Genomic DNA, 19,520 nt, shown 5'->3' with positions numbered 1-19,520 from the left:
CAAACCTCCCCCGAAGTGGAGAGCACATTCAAGGTAGCAGACTCGAAGAAATCAGCAAGAAAGCAAAGCTCAACAAGCGGTGTTTACACGCAAACGTGAAGGAATGAAGCAGGTGTTTTCAGAGAAAACAGGAGGGAAGCCATTAAGAACAAAATCAATTCATTGATCAAAGCGAGTAACACACAACTCAGGATGGTTAGAGTCTCTATCATCCTGATCTCCTCATCATCTATGCCAACGGGAAATTCTTCTGACATTTAGTTGCATTGTGACATTTGTGTCTCTTTGGTGGGCTTTTTCTGTTGAAGGAAAGACCACCTCAGGCCCTGATAAAAGAAAAAACTCATTCACATATAGACAGAGCACATTTTCCCTCCCATACAATCATTGCACTGTGTCGAACAAGTCATCCATGTGTTAATGCAAACATTCGCTGGAGACCCAGGCAGTCATGTCCACAGCAAACAGAGAAACCACAGAGAGCAGAATAAGGAAGGAATCTCAGCTCAAATATTATGTACTGTGTCTCCAAAGGAACTGAGCAAGACAAACAGATGAAGTAACAGCAAAGAGAGAGAGACGAAAGCCTGTGTTTGAAACAATGCCTCACTAACTTCAGAAAACTAAAGACAGAACATGTTTGGGAGAGTTCAGAGAAGCTGGCTGTCTGAAACAGAGAAGGATCTGTGAAGCCTTTCATTAACATCCTGGGCCTTTTTTCTGCGTTTGTTTGAAGTCCTTTTTGCTGCATGTCGGAGATAAAAACAGGCGGTTAGGTGGGTGTGGAGGGCAAAAGAATAAAAACGCTTAAGCCTCTGAGATATTCCTACAAACTGCCAGTTTGCCGGTCAATTAGTTCACTGCACAAAACCGTGAAAAAGCCGTTTCTTTCATGTTTGTATATGTCGTGCTCGGTGCTGCGAGTGCAGACCCGGGGAACTTGTTGTGTATTTGCTGCTGAGGATGAGTACACGCTGATGTTTCTCAAATCATAACCAATTTTCAAGACGTGGGAGACAACAGAACATTTCCGATTTTTCAAATTTTAAATGCACTGAAGGAATCAGCCGCACCTTAAGGTCACACACCTGACAATTTTACTGTGAAGATTCCACGGTTCTGCTGTGCCTCATTCCTGATTTCTTTGTTCCTCTTTTTTTTTTTTTTTTTTTTTTTTGTGTTTGTCACACTTTAAAGGGGACATATTTTACCCTTTTAAGACAAATTTATATCCATCTCAGAGGTCCCCAAAACATGCCTGTGAAGTTTATTGCTGGAAAAACACTCCAGTATTGGATTTTTGCATGTCTTAAACACCTTCTGTTTCAGCCCTTCTCAGAACGAGCCGTTTCTGTGTCTATGGCTTCAAATGGTAATTAGCTGTCTGACTCCACCCCTGACCACACCCCTCTAAGGAAATGGATGCAGCACTCGTGATATTACAGACATTTTTTTTTTCCAAAGTTTAAACTGGGAGTTGAACCATTAATCTCCCAGCCCATATTCAGCTAGGTAACCCACTGAGCTATCCAGCATCTCAGCTGGTAGCTGACAGGAGGATCAGGAGAGGAGGGCAGAACTTTCCTCCAAGTGGGGGAGGGCCAACCAAACCTGGGGGCGGGTGCTTAGGCCCCTGGTGAGGTCACCAGATGTAAAATCTGAGAAGGGCTTGTTTCAGCACACATTTTCTGAAAGGTGGAGAAAGAGAGGGGGAGAGGGAATGGATTTTTCTGGTACTTGAGAGGATTGTGGACAGGTCAGGGACACATATTTGTGTTAGTAAAGTCTGAGAAAGTGATTTTTGCATAATTTGTCACCTTTAATGTTTCAGCTCATCAGAAAAATTTTAAAACTAGACAATGACAACTACACAATGCAGTCGTAAATGATGATTTCATTTATGAACCCATGGAAGTCCACAGGCTATTTTGATGTTTTGTCTGTACTTTTCTTCCGACAATTTAAAATGTTTACCAAGCTCGTGTTTGATATCACATTTTCAGCACAACATCAACTTATGAAATAAAAACTATTTTTTAACTTTAAATTACTGCATAAGATAGAGGACCTTAAAAACACACAAAAAAATATTCAAAAAAGTGTTTTGAAAATTGTAATTTCAAAGAATTTATATATCAAACTAGAAAAGCACTCAGAGAGCGCAGACCTCTGCTATTAGCCCTATCTCCCAATAGTGAAGAATCCTTTAAAAAATTCCAGGATTGGTCCCTATGTGCCGCCCACCACGGAATTTGCCGATTACTCCCTCCCTGGTGAGGTGGAAACACAGTCAGGCATTGCCAACAGATGCACTGACAGTCTCACCCATGGTCTCACTGGACAACTGGAAGTCATGGCAGAGGGTGAATATTCCTCTATTCCTCCCAGCATTGTGAGTATTCTCGCCACAATTCACTGTCTTTCTCTCTGTTACGCTCCGACTCGTCTCCTCAACTGGGGGTGCATCTTTCAAACTCTATAAACTCCAAAACTTTGAATAGAAACACACCCAAAAATGCCGCTGGGGTTGGAGTTACTCATGTCCGCCATCTCCTGATGTAAAGTGGTAACAGTGCAGACCTCCGCCATTAGCCCTATCTCCCAATAGTACAAAATCCTTTAACAAATTCCTGAATCCAGACAGTGATCCGGATCAGTCCCAAAATCTAATCAGTTCTTCCTCATGCCATTTCTGACATTTCCTGAAAATTTCATCAAAATCTGTCCGTGACTTTTTGAGTTCTGTTGCTAACAAACGAACAAACCCACCTGATCACATAACCTCCTTGGCGGAGGTAAAAATGATGTCCTTTTAAGAGCAAGAGAGAAAAATGTTATAAATGTTGTAAACGTACACATTAAAGCACTTAAATTAAATGCATTACGCTAAAAATAAATGTTTTAACACATTATATATATGTATCTTTAGATGTTTTTTCCTCTAAACAATTTCACAGTTTAAAATATTTTGTATTTAAGCATACCGAGAAAAAAAAAAGAAATTTTTTGCATTCCAAGACTGTGATGGGTTCCTCAACAGTGCAAACTAAACATAAGAAGATGTAAAAGTGAGCCAAAATCAAGTTAAATGCAAAAACTATAATTATGTGCATTTGTGTTTTTTTCCAGTTTTGGCTGTCTCATAGTACACCATTTTATGAACACAACTGCAAAGAGAATAAAATGCATAAATTGCCCTTTAACAGAATAAATGATTAACAGATTTTTTCCTTTAAAAAATGACATGTTGAAGTTATTTTTAAAAAATTAACTGTGCTAATCCATTTTTTTTAAATTTAAAATTTATTTTCATATTCAGTTCAAATGGTCATATATGAAGTTCTAACTGACCTATTGACACCAAATAAAAACAAAAAAAATCTTGAAAATCACAAAAAATTGATTGCAATGCTACATGTGGCTTTGTTTGCATGCTGTCATGTGACAAAAATACTGCATACTGATGTCACATTGCATGGACTCCTAAAGTTAGAAGGAAAAAAGTCAACCAACCCAACCTGGCCCTATGTGTGAAAATACCCCCGAATCAGTCATGCCTGAAAAACCTGGAAGAACAAGACTGGGCTAAAATTCCTCTGCACTTGTCACCGCCCACTGTGGTACAACCAGTGCATTTAGAAAGTATTCAGACCCGCTTTGATTTTTCTCATTTTCTTGTGTTATAGCCTGATGCTACAAAATTTTAAAAAAAGATTTTTTTTATTCTTATTTATCTACACTCAGTACCTGATCGGGACAAAGTGTAAACAGAATCTCATAAATTTTTGCGGTTTTCTAAAAAATAAAAAACTGAAATATCACACTGACATTGGTATTCAGACCCTTTGTAAAAACCCTTAAACTTAGCTCTGATTTCTCTGGATCTTTGCTGAGATGTTTCTACACTTTGATTTAAGTCCACCTGTGGTATATTAAATTTTTGGGACATTATATTGAAAGTCACACAACACAACAGTCTGTGCTGCACTGAACGTTCCCAAGAGCGCAGTGGCCTCCAGCATTCTCAAATGGAAAAAGTTTGGCACAACCAGGATTCTTACAAGAGCTGGTTTCCTGGCAAAACTGAGCAATCAGGGGAGAGGGGCAATAGTTAGAGAGGAGGCCAAGAACCTGATGGTCACTCTGACTGAGCTCCAGAGATCCTGTGTGGAGATGGGACAAAGTTATAGAAAGACAACAACCACTACACCCATCCAGTGATCGGGGCTTTATAGCAGGGTGGGTGGTGGAAGCCTCACCTCATGAATGCCTGCTTGGCTTTCATGAGGTGCACTCTTACTAAGGCCCTTCTCCCCAGGTTTTTTCAGTGTGTCTCTTATTTAGCACAGGTGTCACAGTCACAAAAGCAACTAAATCCTTCTGTAATTTAGGCCTTAATTACTTTCCGGTTACATAAACAACTTCATACATCTGTCTGAAGCCAGCTTTTCAAAGTTCATTGTTTCCCTGAGACAGAAAATCTTTTTAGACTCCTTTCCTGTGTCTGCTGTGTCATATCTGAATGAAGTGTGGTATTTTTTACACATTCATGCTTTGTTCATCCTGGCCTGCTGGGCAAAAAAACACCTTTGGTTTATTGTCCTGATTAATGACATCTTTCTGTAAGAGTTTTTTCCAGCTATAAATTAACGGTGAAATCAGATAATGTACCTGTAGCACAATGTTCTGGAGCAGCTGTGAAAATACTCCTGCTCTTAACACACATCTACTAGAAATAACTCATCTTGAAATAATCTAATAAAATATGGAAACAAGGTATAAATCAGTGTAAAACAGTGCAGGCATTAGGGTTAGATTTAGGACACTGCACATTTATCCTCACATCCTGCGTCACACAAAGCGTAATGAGCCTGATGTGGAATCTGGTATCAAGGCTGTCCATTTAGCCCAAAAAGGGATGTTTTCTTGCTCCTAATATACACTTCAGTTGTTTCCTGACAAAATGTTCTTGGTGAGGTATAAGAAAAAATGGTAGTTTAGTCCAAAATAATCTGTCAACATTTTGTTTTAGAAATATGAGGCGGTGAAAGGAAAACAGAATGTATGCTAAAACAAAAAAAGAAAAATCTAAACATACTGATATGGGGGATGTACTGTGCATTTAGGTCATCCAAATAAGACTGTCCACAAGCAAGCTTCATGCTCAGCAGGATGACGGGAGGTTTCACTTCAGACTCATATAGAGTGTGATTATTCTTAATGTGGTATTTTTTTATTAACAGAATTTAATTTAAAACTAGCAGCATGTCAGGGTGTGGTGCAACTGTAAGAGTGAGGAATAATTGGGTGTAAGCAACCGGTGCTGTGCGCACAGCAGAGCACAGAAAACATGTCAAACCTTATAGGACTTTTATTTATCATGTCAAATAAAATAAGGGGGTAAAAATTAAATACACATTTAAACATAGAGGGGCAGACCTGACCTTACAAAGCAGATGGATATGCCCGTTTCCATGTTTCTTACTGGCAAACAGGGGTGTAGCACTGGGGGGGGAAAGGGTACTGATGACCCGGGCCCACAGTAGGGAGGGGCTGTTGAAGAGCCTGCAATGACAAGTGTGTTTTTCATCTATTTTTTCCTAGTAATCAGTGTCATTATTGTCTTGTCTATGTATGTTTATGAGTCTGTATGTGTCTCGGTGTTTTGTATGTCTGTATTTTTGTAAGTTATGTTTGTGTTTTTTTTTGTTTTTTTTTTAATTAATTTTTCAAATAGAGTATAATAAATTCTGAGGGGCTGCTGCTACTCCCTTAAAAAATTCAAAATGGTATAGTCCAGTGCTATGATATAATGCAAGTAAATTCAGTTTAACCATGGTAAAAATATTGCTCATATAAATGGGGGAATTTTGCTTCAAAAATACATTAAAATGCATATATATTTGTAAAAAATGATGCAACATCAAGGGACAATGCTTTCGGGTGCGGCGGAGTCGTGATGTAAGTGAACAGCAACAAGAGGCCGGTGCAATTAAGGCAAAAGACATTAGCTTGGATGCTGCTAAAGTGCCAGTTTTATCTGAACTTGACGACATTTCTTTGTTAAAAGAAGAACAAAGAACAGCAGTGAGTTGTTGTCTTTTCAAAAACGACAAAGTCGTGTACTGATATGTCTACAGTCACCAGGGTTAGTGTTAGGCAAGTTCACTTTGGAGTTTAGTCCTCGGTAGGGGCGCTGCTCAGTTAGCGGCTACGTCACGTGTTTTGCTGCTCTGATTGGCCCGTCAAGATGTGATGGATAGAATGTTCATCCAATCACCCTCCAGTTTTTTTTTTCAAAGGCTCTGCCCTTTCCCAAACGCTATGTACGAGTGGTTTACCAGATGTGTGAAACAAATCCATCTGGCGTGCCAAGTGAGAATTTAGGAGAATGGGGGAGAAAAGATGTTGGCTATGGTGGTTATGTATTCCAGTTTCAGACCAATAGTTGCTTGCAAAGTATTCTTAATGCAAAGCTAGATGGCTTCATCCCTTTCAAACAGCTTTTCTTCATTGATTGTGGAATTATGCTTTGAACTTTTTTTTTTTTTAAATGCAGTTTCTATTGAAAAAAATCTCAAAGATATTTTATCTGACCCCTGGTTTCCACGCATGTATGGTTATGGAGGTAAGTCAACCTGAAGTCCATTCATTCCTATGGTAAGCTCGATGGTGTTCAATTTACCTGTCAAACCCCCCCCCCCCATAATATTTTCATCTGGATAGTGCCACAAGTACTTTGAAAAAAAAAAAGGAACTTTTAGGTAGTTTCAGAGAGACCGTGTGCCAGTGTGCTTGCTGCCCAAGCTGCTAACTAGATTACAGTCTATGCTAACTCATATTTCTCAGCTTGATATGAAATGCAGTCAGATTAACAACACTGATGTGAAATATATCAGGATTTTTCAGTCAGTATAAAGTGATGTAAAATCATTTTGGTAGTATCAGATGAATTCAAACATTTAAGTGAACAGTTGGAAGGGATGGTTAGATTAAAATGTGTTATTTAACATATAAACGAACATTTGAATGGCTAATAGATTAGCTCAGCTTAGCTCTTTCAGTCAATCATATGCCCATTTATATGAAATATATGCTGCTTTCCTGGTGTGTGACACACATCCATCTAAAAACCACTGAACACAGCGTTTGGGAAAGGGTAGAGCCTTTGAAAAAAAACTTGGAGGGTGATTGGATGAACGTTCTGTCTGTCACTTCTTTATGGGCCAATCAGATTAACAAATCACGCGATGTAGCCGCTATCAGGCTGCACCCCTACTGAGGACTAAACTCCATAGGGAACTGCATAATGTAAACCATGGCGACTATAGACATGTCAGTACACGACTTTTGTCATTTTTGAAAGCAACTCACTGCTGTTCTTTGTTCTTCCTTTAACGAAGAAATTTTGTCAAGTTCAGATAAAACTGGCGCTTTAGCAGCATCCACGCTAATGTCTTTCGCCATAACTGCATCGGTCTCTTTTTGCTGCTTGCATACATCACGACTCCGCCACGCCTGAAAGTACTGCCATTTGTTGGTCCTGTCACTTTCTAACCGGGTCCAAACGGTTGAGACGGGAGCTTTGCAAGATGGATTCACCAGTGAGAAACACAGGAACGGGTGTATCAATCTGCAATGCAAGGTTTATTCCAATCTGCTTAATGAAAAAAAAAAAAAAAGAAAAAACAATATTATCCTCTTCCAAACGGCTACAGGTAGCTTAACATCTTTTTATCCATCTGTAAAAAAGTGCAGTTCCTTGCGTTGGACCCTAGAGGGCATCATCTGTGCATTTACAGAGAAAAAGTCATCAGTAGCCTAAGTATGTGGAAATAAGGCATCAAGAAGGAATGGCTCCTACCAATACTTACCAACATACAACCCCAATTCCAACAAAGTTGGGACACAATGCAATGATTGTCATATCTCATGAACCCATATTTTATTCAAAATACAACATAAACAACATTTAGGATGTTGAAATTGAGACATTTTTTTTCATTTTGTTACTGGCTAACCCCGGGTAAATCAACAAAGCCAGAAACTAAAGCCCTAACATCCAGTGTATTAAAGAGAAGGGATGGAAAGAAAACACTGGTATTGTCTGGGCCTTCTGCCTAAGTTCACTCTTGAAGCGTTGAGTGATCAGCGAGCCCAAGTTTCTTCAAGTTAAGTTTTAGTTTGGTTTGGTTATAACACAAAACAAATACTAGCTTCTAGGGATGGGACCGATCTGATCCAATATTGGTATCGGGTATTCTCTTGAGTTGGGTTTGCTATAAAGTCTGAGTTGGCTTCTTCTTCTCATAGTGGCAGCGCCCCCACTACCAGAGTCTTGTGATGTCCATAGACTGTAGAAGGACTCCGTGGAGGCTTCCATATTGAAATTGTGGTCTCAACCGAACTTTGGATCAACTTAATGGCCCGCCCACTAAACGCGACTTCCTGTCAGCCTGCTAGCTAGCATTCCGGTTGACAGAAACGGAGCCTCTGCCTGCCGAGCTAGCTGTCGATCAAATGAGATGTGCCAGTCAGCTTTCATCCTAAATATAATCCAAACAATCATGGTACAAAAGAATTCACCCCTCGTACAGTGGGAGCACAGTAAGACACTAGCTAATGAGACCGTTTGGTGTTTTGAATAAGGCTGTGAACCAGTTTATTTCTAGTGTCAAAACCGGCTGTTTAACAGGTGTCCAGACGGGACTCCTGGTGTTTGGGGCTCATTAGAGCCCAAGGAATTTGGTTGAACAGAGGCATCATGGACTCAATTTGGGCAATGACCTACACTGCAGCACATTTCCCATGTTGCACTTTCATGTTTGTCTGCTTAAAAATGAGATGTTCCATCCATGGTTTGTCTCAAAAGCAGCATCCCCACTCCAGAGAGCCTGAAGATTGATGACATTGTACCATTATCACCTGAAGAGGAACTTGAACCCAGGACCCTTAGATAAAAGTCTGATGCTCTACCAACTGAGCTATCCAGGCTTCAAGGGTCTACATGATGGAGAAACACGACCTACCCGAGCATTAGAGCCCAAGGAATTTGGTTTTACAGAGGCATCGTGGACTCAATCTGGGAACTGAACTCCACAGAAAACTGCAGCAGATTTAAGGTTAATCAAACTAGATTGATCAAACTATTAACCTGACACGCCAGATGGATTTGGTTCAAACATCCATCTGGGAAAGCTTCAATAGGAAAGCTTCAGAGGATTTGAAACAACGTTACCAATCACACTCGGAGTGTGATTGGTAACGTTCTATCACATCTCTACGGGCCAATAAGAGCAACAAAACACGTGACGTAGCCGCTATCGAGCTGCGTGTGAGCAGCTGGTAAGGAATAACGTGAACCATGGCAACTATAGACATGTAAATACTAGACTTTTGTCGTTTTTGAAAAGAAAACAACTGACTGCTGTTCTTTGTTCTTCTTTTAATGAAGAAATGTTGTAAAGTTCTGAAAAAACTGGCACTTTAGCAGCATCCACGCTAAACTATAGCATAATCACCGGAACAGGGACTTGAACCTTGGACTCTCAGATTTAAAGTCAACCAAGGAATTTGGTTGAACAGAGGCATCATGGACTCAATCTGGGCAATGACCACAGAAAACTGCAGCAGATTTCTCATGTTGCACTTTCATGTTTTCCTTCTTAAAGATGGCATTTTCCATCCATGGTTTGTCACAAGGTCAGCATCCCCACTCCAGAGGGCCTTAAGATTGATCAAACTATAGCATTATCGCCTAAACAGGGACTTGAACCCTGGACCCTCAGATTAAAAGTCTGATGCTCTACCAACTGAGCTATCCAGGCTTCACTAGTTCATATGGTGGGGAAACAGAACCTATCGGAGCATTAGAGCCCAGGGAATTTGGTTTCACGGAGGCATCGTGGACTCAAACTGGGAACTGACCTGCACAGAAAAATGCAGCAGATTTCCCATGTTGCACTTTCATGTTTTCCTTCTTAAAGATGGCATTTTCCATCCATGGTTTGTCACAAGGGCAGCATCCCCACTCCAGAGGGCCTTAAGATTGATCAAACTATAGCATTATCGCCTGAACAGGGACTTGAACCCTGGACCCTCAGATTAAAAGTCTGATGCTCTACCGACTGAGCTATCCAGGCTTCAAGGGAACCAATCATTGTTAAAAATGACGTATCGGAGCATTGGAGCCCAAGGAATTTGGTTGAACAGAGGCATCATGGACTCAAACTAGGCAATGACCACAGAAAACTGCAGCAGATTTCTCGTGTTGCACTTTCATAACCTTTCAAAGCAGATGGCGTGGACTCTGCTAAAGCACCAGTTTTATCAGAACTTGACAACAATTCTCTGTTAAAAGAAGAACAAAGAACAGCAGTGAGTTGTTTTCTTTTCAAAAACGACAAAAGTCCAGTATTTACATGTCTGTAGTCGCCATGTTTTGCGTTACTCCCCCTAGCTGTGCACGCGCAGCTCGATAGCTGCTACGTCACGTGTTTTGTTGCTCTTATTGGCCCCTAGAGATGTATCCGATTGAACGCTAATCCTATCACACTCCTTTTTTTCAAAGCTTCTGTCTTTTCTGAAACATTTCCTATTGAAGCTTTCCCAGAAGGATGCATATCAGGTTAGCACTTTAATGTTTGTCTTCTCAAAGATGGCATTTTCCAACCATGGTTTGTCACAAAGGCAGCATCCCCACTCCAGGGGGCATGAAGATTGATCAAATTATAGTAATATCGCCTGAACAGGGACTTGAACCCTGGACCCTCAGATTAAAAGTCTGATGCTCTACCGACTGAGCCATCCAGGCTTCAAAGGTTTGCATGTTGGGGAAACATGACTTATTGGAGCACTGGTGGCCACTAGCAGAGATAAATGATGGAGGAGAAACAGAGTTTATTACAGAATATAAACGGACTCAACGGACTCTAAACAGAATATAAACATCAGAAATTTAAAAGGCTCAATAACTGATGGGCTGGCATTTAAAATAAGTGTTTGAAATAAGCATTTACAGTGAAATATTGAGAACAAATAATAAAATCAATAATAAAGAGTGAATCAGTGGAGTTTAATATTTGATTAGTTTTCTGATTCACGTTCAATCATAAAACATGTTAAAAGCTCATAAAATCTAAAGATTCAGATATGAATCTCCCTTTTCCCACCAAACACCGACAACATTAGAGGATTTTTTTCTACATTCAGTCCATCATAAACATCATAAACTGACGTTGCTTCAAGTGACGCTGCAGAGGTAAGGACATCCCATGGACTGATAATTGCCGGCCTTATGGCTTCAGTCTTCTGCGTCGATTCCTCGGTCTCTCCATGAGTCTTTGGTGGGCGGGACTAAGACTCAAGGAAAAGACTCAAGCCTTATAATAAGAGAAGTGAGAAGCACTTTCATGTTTGTCTTGTCAAAGATGGCATTTTCCATTCATGGTTTGTCACATAGGCAGTATCCCCACTCCAGAGGGCCTTAAGATTGATCAAACTATAGCATTATTGCCTGAACAGGGACTTGAACCCTGGACCCTCAGATTAAAAGTCTGATGCTCTACCGACTGAGCTATCCAGGCTTCAAGGGAACCCATCATTGTTAAAAATGACCTATCGGAGCATTGGAGCCCAAGGAATTTGGTTGAACAGAGGCATCATGGACTCAAACTGGGCAATGACCACAGAAAACTGCAGCAGATTTCTCGTGTTGCACTTTCATAACCTTTCAAAGCAGATGGATATGCCCATTTCCTTGTTTTTTTCCTGGCAAATCCATCTTGCAAAGCTCCCGTCTGAACTGTTTGGGCCCGGTTAGAAAATGGCAGGACCAATCAGCGATGAGGGGCAGTACTTTGAGGCATGGCAGAGTCATGACGTAAACAAGCAGCACCAAGAGGGGGTACAATTATGGCGGAAGAGCTTAGCGTGGACCCTGCTAAAGCACCAGCTTTATCAGAACTTCACTACAATTCTCCGTATAAAAAAGATCAAAGAACAGCAGTGAAATGTTTTCTTTTCAAAAATGACAAAAGTCCAATATTTACATGTCTGTAGTCGCCATGTTTCACGTTACTCCCCATAGCTTCGCACGCGCAGCTTGATAGCAGCTACGTCACGTGTTTTGTTGCTTTTATTGACTCGTAGAGATGTGACAGAACGTTCATCCTATCACACTTCAAGTTTTTTTTCAAAGCCTCTGAAACATTTCCTATTGAAGCTTTCCCAGATGGATGCGTGTCAGGTTAACACGCATGTTTGTCTTCTCAAAGATGGCACTTTTTCATTCATGGTTTGTCACATAGGCAGCATCCTCACTCCAGAGGGCTTTAAGATTGATCAAACTATAGCATTATCGCCTGAACAGGGACTTGAACCCTGGACCCTCAGATTAAAAGTCTGATGCTCTACCGACTGAGCTATCCAGGCTTCAAGGGAACCAATCATCACCAATTGTTAAAAATGACCTATCGGAGCATTGGAGCCCAAGGAATTTGGTTGAACAGAGGCATCATGGACTCAAACTGGGCAATGACCACAGAAAACTGCAGCAGATTTCCCATGTTGCACTTTCATGTCTGTCTTCTCAAAGATGCCTTTTTCAAATTTTCTGCAATTTTTGCCCTTCTCCATTGGCTTCATTTTTCAGGACTGGAGGTTGCAGCTTGGTGATGTCATTTAAAGATGATACATTCGCAGCTTCATGCACACTGCTGTCCTGGTGCATTAAAGACTGTCGGACATTCTAACACGGCTTAACCCAATGTTTATTTTCCACACGAAAACCAGTCCAACACAATTTACAAAGAGAAAAGAAAAGAAAAGAAAGGACCTCTGTCTAGCATGCTTATTATTCCTAACAATTTTGTTTAAAACGTTAGCTCACTATGAATTTGATGGCATCTCAAAAAAGTGGGGACAGGCCCATGTTTACCATTGTGTAGCGTTCCCTTTTCTATCAACGGTCTGTAAATGTCTGGGAAGTGAGGAGCATTTAGATTGTGCTCATGTCTGGGGTGCAGATGGCCCAGTGGTTAGGTCACGTCCCATGTACGTGGGCGGCTCACGGATACAAGTCCTACCTGTGGCTCTTTCCCTGCATGTCTTTCTCTTCTCTCTCATCCCTGCCTGCTCTATCCACATGTCCTACCTCTACAATAAAGGTAAAAAAGCCCACAAATGAATCTTCAGAACGTGTTCATGTCTGGGCTCCATTAGCAACATGTTTATGCTTGACTGTGCATTTTTATAATTATTTGATGATCATCAATATGCTTTAAAAAATTAAAAACAGCCATCCTGAATATTTTTTCTGTGTGGAGATTGAATAGCTGAGAGTCCAGCTGAGATCAGCTCCTGCTTAGCTTCTATTCATTCTAATCTTTGAAAACTGCACAAAAGAGGCAGATCCACAGTTGAGCTGAGCGAGCTACATCTCAAGAGTGGACTGATTCTATTTACAATCACACAAATGCCTGTAACACCTCTATCATGAGCATCTCTTCAGAGGTTGTCATGGATACGCCATCCCAAACAGTCTTCAATGGCCTATTTCCCCTCCTGTCTTAAAAAGTGTGACCATTATAACGTTTACATCATGCTCTAACCCCACTTGTCTTGTCACAGTAGAGCTAATGTTAATGAGCTGTTGGTGGTTGCCATCAGCAGGATCAGAGGAATATTAATTAAATCAAACAGGGCAACTGTGGAAGGTAATTACCAACCATTCGTTCTGATATGTAAGAGACACTATGAATACTGGGGCAGGCTGCTGAACAAAGTGCTTTACATGATAACACTCAAGCATTGTGAGGGAAAAATCAATGTCATAAAGGACAGCTTTTGTGCTTCATATCTTGCCTCCAAGATGTGGAAAGTCCTCTGCTGTGCAATAAAAAAAAATCTAACAGGCAAGTCAAGAAGATCCCTGAAATGTGCTGAAATATTCACATTTTTAGAGTGCATCTTTGAAAAAGGCTTTAGAGTTGATTACAGAGTTAACATGCAGTAAATGGTGTCAAACATTCTTTAAGAATGACTGTGAAAAGATGCATGCATTAGGTTTTTGCTACCCTCTTCCATTTCAGACTTTGACACAAGAGATATTTTCTCTTTCTCTCCCCATTACAGCTGGCTGTGGTTAAGTTGGCCCACCCCCCTATATCTAGACAAGTTTACCTAGGTTTTGCCATGTGACCATAAATTCAGGAAGTGTCCACCTTTTCTTTCTTGCAGTGCTGGAGAAAAGGCGTATAGGAGAATCAGTAAGTACTATTTATCTGGGGAAAGCACAGGACACCAATGGCGAATCTGCCAATTGTGGTGTTCTCATCTGGCTGCACGGTGCTTGGCTGTGAGCACAGGCCCCACTTGTGACAGTCTGAGCAGAAATATGCACATTAGTGTCCTGCTGGATGACATTTTGTAAGGCTCTGGCAGTGCACTTCCTGTTCCCTCTTGCACAAAGGAGCAGATAGTGGTCCTGTTGCTGGGTTGTGGCCCTCCTACAACCCCCTCCACGTCTCCTGGTGCACTGGCCTGTCTCCTGGTATCTCCTCTACGCTCTTGACAGTATGCTGGGAGACTCAGCAAACCATCTTGCCACGGCGTGCATGGATGTGCCATCCTGGATGAGCTGCACTACCTCAGCAACTTCCGTGGGTTGCAGATCTCGCCTCATGCTGCCACTTGTGGTGAGGGAAAAATTTAAAAGTAACCAGAAATCAGCTAGAAAGGATGAACAGGAAATGGTCTGTGGCCTCCACCTGCAAAACCATTCCCTTATAGGGGTTGTTTTGCTAATTGCCTCTCCTTTCCACCTGTTGTCTGTCCCATTTGCACACAGCAGGTACAACTGATTCACAGTCAGTACTGCTTTCTAACTGGACAGGTTGATATCCCAGGAGTGTGATTGACTTGCAGTGATCATCATCGTGATGATTATGAGCAGTGTTATAATATATGTGATAAGAAAATAATGCTCACATTGTCTAGCTTATCCTTTATGTAGATAGAAGATAGAAGAGTATTAGGGCCACTGGAAAAAAAAAAAAAATTTGAGACAATTTTTTTTTTTTTTCAATTGTGAGAAAAAAGTCAGAATTCTGAGATTAAAGTCAGAATTCTGAGTTTAAAGTCAGAATTCTGAGAAAAAAAACATTTGAGAATTTTTTTTCATTTGAAGAATAAAGTCAGAATTCTGACTTTTTTTTTCTCAGAATTCTGACTTTAATCTCAGAATTCTGACTTTAATCTCAGAATTCTGACTTTTTTCTCACAATTGAATAAAAAAAAATTGTCTCAAATTTTTTTTTTCAGTGGCCCTAATACTCTTCCGTATTTATGGTTGTGATAACTAGTCTAATAAACTCAAAACAAACTCATAAACCAGCCTCAGAGTAAGATGAACGAGACAGAGAGCATGTTGGTATTCTTTAGTAATTGAAACATTTTCCTTTCTAAAATAGCTGATCACTTGAAAACTCTACTCCTTGATGATATTATACTTCATTACGTATACCATACTGCTACATACTTCAGCTGGTAGATTTTTTTAATCCACCAGCCACTGTGGCAGGCAGGCACTAAGTAAGTGTGGATTTTTTGGTTTATTATGGAATAACTTGTAAAATAGCTTCCTTGATACTGTAGGGAATCCACAGCCTGTGTCTACTTCAAATGTTACATTTTCCTGAGACATTTTCTTTCTCTTATTTTCTACGAATGACCACCTCCAGATCCAGACTGTACATTGGCATCTTTTTGTATGCCTTTGCACATTGACTCTGTTGTTTTAATCTAAATTTTGTGCAGGTTTTTAAATGTTTTTTTTCAGATCAGTCCAAGTAATTTAAACGGATGATTGATGATTCAGATCAGCGCCCGCTGCTACCTCCCGTCTCTCTCCCTCCTTGCAGTAAATCCCCATTTTAACCATCATGATATGTCTGTGTATTGTGTGGATATCAACCATAGTATATAACAGATAAAGGCAAAACTTTGCACTCATAGCGAGGTACACTAAAGTAAAACGCTGCTCTCAACTCTCCAACATGAAACAGCACTATGTCACTTGAGTGAGTGCTGTATGAAGCTCTCTGTAGGATGGATGGATCTGGTGATTTTAAAGTAGTGACAGAGCCAAAGGCGTGCAGCATGAAAATTTACCACACTCGACACATTTTTGCAGGGAATACAAATAAAATTCAACAGACTCAGTGAGCAAAGCTTGAGTGTGTGACGTTTTTGACGGATCCAAAAATAACAAACCCGGTGTTGGAAGACCTTAATCTGATCGTTGTATGATATTAGCCCTGTTCTCATTCTCCTTTTTCTCACCCTCAAACTGCATCAGGTTTTCTTAACCCACTGTTTTCTACAAGCTCTTTTTTTGTGTCCCACTTTTCCCAGTTGTGACATTTTTCTTTGTCAAACCTGCAGTCCTTGGCTTGATGGTTTTCTCTAAGCTTTTCCTCTGTAGCATTTTCTAATGTCCAGCTGGGGCTTTGGTAGTGTGTCGCTTACCTTTTTCACCATTCCTGCTGCTCTGTTCCATTAACCAGGTTCTTTGACGTCATGTAAATCCACAGAGTCTCCGTTTGCCGCCTCCATTGCTTAAACAAACTTAAGTGCTTTTTTAAAGGTCAGTCCATCCCCCAACAGTGCCTCTGTTGTATCCTGTCTTCATTTATGCCATGGATCAAATGATCTCTCAATATCATTGTCAACCAATCACCAAATCTCTAGTCCTGCACCGGCTTTCTCAGCTTTGCCACGTTGTCACCATAGACTGTGGAAAGAACTGGACAAACCCTGTGTGATGTCAGCCGTCTGCTTACAATAGGAGGACTCGAACTGCTCTTGAAGCCAATCCGTGACAGCTTCCATATTGAAAACACGGTCTCAACCGAGCTTTGGATCAGCCTAACGGCCGCCCACTAAGCTCAACTTCCTGTCAGCTAGCTAGCTAGCATTCTGGTTGACAGAAATGTAGCTTCTGCATGTCGAGCTATCTTTCAATCGAATGAGACGCGCCAGTCGGTTCGAAGTGAGGCTTTTCCTAAATACAATCGAAACCACTGTGGTAAAACCCCCCCCCCCCCCCCCCCCCCACAGTGAAGACATTAGCCAATGAGACATGTTTGTTTTTTTGAACCAGGCTGTAAACCGGTTTATTTCTAGTGTAAAATACGTCTTTTTAACAGGTGTTCAGATGGGACGTCCAGCCTCAAGTGGACATTCACGGTATTGCAATTTTTTACACTTCCGCATTGGCTTCATTTTTCAGGACCGGAGGTTGCCCCTTGGTTATCACTCGCACTTTGCATTTTACTCTGGTGCCCTCTGTTGGCAGTAAGGTGCAATAACACTCCACAGCTGTTTCAGGACACAGGGGAAGTCTCCAAATTCTGACATTTTAAGATTTTATTGAAAATCTGTACCTATTTATAATTTTTTATGGCACCATTTTTGAAGTGGGACACCTAAGAAGTCTTCCAAGTGGTATCAAAGACAACTGGAGCAATAGTGTGACCTGTAAATCAACACAGACAGATACGCTGCCTATTATATTAGTAAGATGAGGCAGTAGCTCGTAACTAGTTTAGATGCAGGATGGATAAAAATAATGAAGAGATTAGCTAAGATGTACCGTAGCTATAGCAGCAGTTTTCTCAAACTGGACATTTCTTTATGAAACTGCACTGAAAGCTTTGCTTTCCTTTCTTGATGAAAAAGACTTTGGCTTTAGCACGGGTTTAATCAACTAAATGTCTCCACTGATAGTGGTTAGTGATAACAGCTGCCTGTTGGGCTCGGGTTGAGCAGATATGTACAAAAGTTCTCTCACTTCCAGCGTACAACATCACGTTTTGTTGTCTGATTGGCCTGAAATAAATATGACAGACACATTGTCCAATCATCCTCTGAGATGTATTTTGAAGGGTTCTGACTTTGCTCTATTGCCTAGATAGATATGTGAAACAGTTTATGTGGCGTGTAAGGTTAGTTAAAAGGTGCGCTAATGAAAAAGCCAATTTAACCCTGAGCTCCTAAATGTGGGATTGCAGCAGAATTAAGGCATCCTTAATTTGGAGGTTGGGCAAAGACTATACTGAAGAGTTTACATCTTAAACCCAGATTCCTTTCAGAAGAAGCTCCTCATTGAAAATCTTTACATCATGAAGAAAGCTTGGAGCCTTTGGCTGCTCCTTTTTTCACACTCTGAGGGGGAGCTGAATTTTGCTGTCGTGTCTGCATGTCAGATCTGAAGGGGGAGTTCCTCTCTCACCCCCTCCCTTCTTCTTCTTCTCTCTCTCTCTCTCTCTCTTCCTCTCTGTGTCTCCTTTTCTCTCTTTCTCACACACAGCTCAATATCTCCTCTCTGACGATGCGTAAATCCACCGTGCTGATGCTCCACAGAGGCTCCAGCCTGTCCATCTGAGCTGACCGTGGGAAGGATTTGAGTCACAGCTCTGCGAGAGGTGAGTCATTCTTTGTCTGTTTTATAAGCTCATGATGGATTTGTATCACCCATTAGTGAGACATTTTCAGATTTGTTATTGTCAGACTGTAACTTCAGAAATAGACTTGGAGACCTGAAGTGTGTGTGGTTATAGAGTGGCATCATTACACTTGATTATTATTGTCATCCCTGAGGTGTCACTGTGATATTTGATGTCAAACTTCATGGTTGGTTTTGGTGCTCAGGCCACAGTTTGTAGACAGTGGCATGATTTTAAAGGCTGAATGTAGCAGATGCATGACATAATTAGGGGTTTGTTTGGATTATTAGAGCTGTCTTTGGTTGGCAAGGCTGTTGAGTTGACATTAGATGAACTTTGAAATCACATAAGAAATAAAGTGATTCTAAAATATTTATTTGGTAATAGACTAAATCTACTGGATAAACACTTGCTCTGCCTGTCTCTGGATGCTGCACTGACAGCATGCTGCCATTGAGGATGTATTTAAGTATTAACACCATGTTATGCACTGAAGCAGGTTTATTAGACTAAAAATAGACTCCCTGAAATTTATGCAAACACATATTCTGTAATAAACCCTAAAAGCAAAGTCCCCCTGAAATAATGCCACTATATTTTTATGCATTATTCTCTTTAACGTTTGCGTAATGTGCATTAAAATGCACAGAATTAATTTTTCAGCATGGACAGAGGTTCTGTCCTTTAGAGTCCCTCTGTGAGCTATTACGTATGGAAACACAAACACACAGGGGTCCAGATGCTACACGCTCTCATGGCTCGCTGCCAGCTGTGCTGTAGCTGAAGTTAATAAAGCCCCAAATTTGTCAGAATGACACATCACACAGCCAGCATGTGGCAGAGAAATACTGTAAGTTGGCTGCATTTTTAGCTCAGAGCTGCCTGGAAGGTGGTGGAAGTGAAAGCACATTATATGTGAGCAGAGACTACCACAGTGTGGGGCACGAAAACAGCATAAATGAGGGTATGGTACGCTCAAACTGGCATAGTTACTAGGTAACAAAGGAGTAACTT

At 40.8% G+C, this 19,520-nt stretch overlaps 1 protein-coding gene and 5 non-coding genes across 6 annotated transcripts in view; 1 reads left to right on the top strand and 5 right to left on the bottom strand.

The window, feature by feature from the left end:
* Nucleotides 1–9,754: 9,754 nt before the first annotated feature.
* trnak-uuu lies at nt 9,755–9,827 on the bottom strand. Its single transcript has one exon. It is a non-coding gene; the product is annotated as a tRNA-Lys (tRNA).
* A 242-nt stretch (nt 9,828–10,069) lies between these two features.
* On the bottom strand, nt 10,070–10,142 carry trnak-uuu. The gene has a single exon. It is a non-coding gene; the product is annotated as a tRNA-Lys (tRNA).
* Nucleotides 10,143–10,740: 598 nt separating this feature from the next.
* Nucleotides 10,741–10,813, bottom strand: trnak-uuu. Its single transcript has one exon. It is a non-coding gene; the product is annotated as a tRNA-Lys (tRNA).
* A 699-nt stretch (nt 10,814–11,512) lies between these two features.
* trnak-uuu lies at nt 11,513–11,585 on the bottom strand. Its single transcript has one exon. It is a non-coding gene; the product is annotated as a tRNA-Lys (tRNA).
* A 774-nt stretch (nt 11,586–12,359) lies between these two features.
* Nucleotides 12,360–12,432, bottom strand: trnak-uuu. Its single transcript has one exon. It is a non-coding gene; the product is annotated as a tRNA-Lys (tRNA).
* A 5,962-nt stretch (nt 12,433–18,394) lies between these two features.
* The window catches only part of LOC121514034 (melanocortin receptor 5-like), a 58,121-nt gene continuing 56,995 nt past the window's right edge, over nt 18,395–19,520 (top strand). The window contains exon 1 of the mRNA XM_041794091.1: nt 18,395–18,485. The gene's annotated coding sequence lies outside the window, so the exon portion shown is untranslated. The remainder of the gene's footprint in view (nt 18,486–19,520) is intronic.

Source organism: Cheilinus undulatus, linkage group 8, assembly GCF_018320785.1.
Source record: "Cheilinus undulatus linkage group 8, ASM1832078v1, whole genome shotgun sequence".
NCBI classification, from domain to species: domain Eukaryota; kingdom Metazoa; phylum Chordata; class Actinopteri; order Labriformes; family Labridae; genus Cheilinus; species Cheilinus undulatus.
Note: the sequence above shows the minus strand (reverse complement) of the source record. Positions and strands in the feature narration are given on the sequence as shown.